Source organism: Papilio polytes, unplaced genomic scaffold (assembly GCF_000836215.1).
Source record: "Papilio polytes unplaced genomic scaffold, Ppol_1.0 DF824047.1, whole genome shotgun sequence".
NCBI classification, from domain to species: Eukaryota; Metazoa; Arthropoda; class Insecta; order Lepidoptera; family Papilionidae; genus Papilio; species Papilio polytes.
In genome coordinates, this window is record NW_013525157.1 from 2,343,312 (window position 1) to 2,346,514 (window position 3,203).

A 3,203-nucleotide genomic window follows, 5' to 3' on the forward strand; every position below is an offset into this window, starting at 1 on the left:
AATGTAATGTGAACGAATAAACAAAAAAAGAGAAACAGTAAGTAAATTACGAAATTGTCTGTTGGTGGTTACAGTCGCTTATGAAGCAACACATCGCTCCGCGGCGACGAGCGGTTCCCCGGGGACTCTACATGAAGACAGCGCAAAAGTAAGATGATAATGTAAATGCATTGAACTCTAGAGTGTGTCGGAGTTCCATTCCACACATTAAGCCAATCCATTCCACGAAGTCTGTCGAAGCGTATGACAGAATGCTTCCTACAAATGTACGCTTTTAATGTTTCTAAAGCCATTTTAATGTTTTATATTGACAATGCTTTTACACATTTTCGTACCAGCAGAATATGATTAAGAAATACCAAATTGGTATTAAATAGAAATATGTTATCGTCTCAAATCCTTTCTTATAATGCCAATCTTAACTTTTGTATTAGAATAAATATGATATAGATATTATTTTAAACTTTGCCCAATGTTGGATCAATGTTTTTTTTTAAAACTTGAATTGTTAAATCAGAGAGACAAAAGGAAGATTTTACATTTGCATTCTTTCATAAATTTTATCAAAATCAAAATAAGCAAAATACTTATTAAGTAAACTCGCTATCGTACTCATAATTTTCTACCAAAGTACGGTACAGTCAGCGTCGATCGTAAACACTAACACTAGCAGACTGTAACAGACATGTTGGGGACACCGCCATCTGTCATACGCCATCCGCCACACGACGTCACAGAGCACCCGGGCACCTCAGTACGTCTGTGCGTCATGCCTTAACTACGTCATGACTTATCAGCGTCATGCCTTATCTATGTCATACCAGCCAGCCTCACTCGCATCACCCTCCAGCACGCCGTAAAGCCGTTTGCCTCGCATATGTAAATTTTCACCCTGCCTTCAATTAGCACTATGTATGCTATAGCTTTATGCAATTTACTTTGAATCGATGACTATGGCTTATGAAACATGTACACAGGTTATTTACTTTATTATGATCCACTTTTGAGTTATTAAAACTGATTTAAGTTTATTTACTTGAAGATTTAACTTAATTGATACCTTACCTTCTTCTAATTTAATGTCACTGTCTTTAATGTTCTTTTCATCGCCGACAGCCTCGGTAGCTTCTGCGCTTTCTGAATTATCTTCATTGGTTACCATCTCATTCTCGTTTCCCTCTTCGTTCCATTCTTCTTCTTCAGCTGTAAGTAAAAAGAGAATAATTTTTAGTCATGAAATACTTTTAATTTTATATAAATAAAGAGACAGTATACAGTTTACAGGAATAGAGCATTAAACAATGATAAAATTGCGAATAATCCTACATACTTATTTGTTAAAAGTATCCGATTTCGTCCGTAACCCGAGAGCACGGTTATAGTCCGGCTATAAGAGGGGATTTCTTTAAGTGTTTGTGTCACCACGTTCCACAATAACGGACAATTGAGTGCAAGTTGAAAACAGCCAAATCCCGCCCTGTCCACCGTTATGATAATATTATTGATACAATATTTTCGAGTTTGGCAAATGTGAGGATACTACAGGTTTAATAACATCTAACTTGAAAAGAAAACCTTAGGTAATTTTTAGCCTGGATTTACCAAATACATTCTTAATTTTAACTAAACATATTTAAGGTACCCTAAGGATACTAAAAGAAATAAATGTATTCCAGAGCCAGTGAAGCCGACGTAAAAAATATTCTCAGCTAACACATAGGCTACTTCTTATCCCAGGGAGAGGTAGAGCCCTGGGGATAAAGGAAAAAAACTATTTCTACTCCATATGCATACAACGTTACGGGCACGCTCCTATGCTTTAACCGATACAAATTTCTTTTAGGTTAATATTATATTCCTGGACGAAACATTTTTTATGAACTGGTTATATCTATAAGCTAACATATTAAGCATATAGCATGTTGTGTGTTAACTTTGAATAAATTAAAACAAAACGAAAGCTAATTAGGATAATGCAGGGCTGATGGCGCAGACATGGAAGGCGCGAGTTAGGTGCGCGCCCGCTGGGACATGAAATCACTGACTTGATACACGCTGTATACACGCTCGCTTACTGTGGACATGCACATGTTTTTCAATGGTACATACAATAATTTATACGGTAAGAAAAGTTTGTTCATTACATGCAAATTTATAAAAATAAAATTTTTCTGTACACCAATAATTACAATTCCGAAAATTAATTTCGTATTTAAAATCTAGGATTTAATTTTCAAAACGTATTTTCATAATTCAATCGTATGTTATTCAACTTTTTTGCAATCTATTGTGCCTCATTATAAGGTAGTTCGTTAGAAAAAGGTAATGTCCTCATTGCGAAGGTTGGGCGTCATAATTAGGTAGGGCGCGGGTGGCGTGATTGCGCCCGGCGTGCACGCCGCACCCTGCCCCCGCACCCTGTACATCTTGCAGCCCGCACCCTGCAGTGTCATAACATAACCTAATACTAGTTTGAAGGGGTAATTCATAAATGAAGTTATCGCTCATGGTCCTGTAGTTTAGAAAAGCATTAGGAAAGTTTTAATGTACAAAGATAAAAAAAATCCTTTTTCTATCATTTTGGATATAACGTACATTCGAAGTTTAATGTTTCTGTTTTGTATTCCATTAATACTGAAACCGAAAAATATTATTTCTTAGTGAGATAAAAGTGAATACATAACTCGTGATAGAGTTGCTACAAGTCGTTAAGGCATTATTATGTTAGGAAACGACTTATTCCGCTGGCAGCAGTTTACATGTAAGTAATAACTTTGATTAAGGGATATGTGGATACGAGCACAAAGGAATAATATCACTCCTCATCACCTCTACGGTCTAGTTTCGCTTAAATGGATACGCAAGTCTTGGGACGGTAATTTTAATGTATTCCGAGGCGTTAGTGGACGTTCCCGAGGGAGCGGGCTCGCCGGCCGGGGTCCCTGCGGTGACCGCTTTCAGGACAGACTCGAATGAGCCGCACGATCGTTTTTCAATGATATAAGTGTACGAACTTTCTATTTGACATAGACAAGGCAATGAACTTTAAACATAACCTCTTGTGTCTAGTTGATATCTATATTGTTTGATAATTGCGTATGCCTCCCTTTATTATAAAACAAAATACACGAAAAACAAAACAAAATGCACTAAAAACAAAACAAAATACACCAAAAACAAAATATTCTCAAAAAAAACAGTAC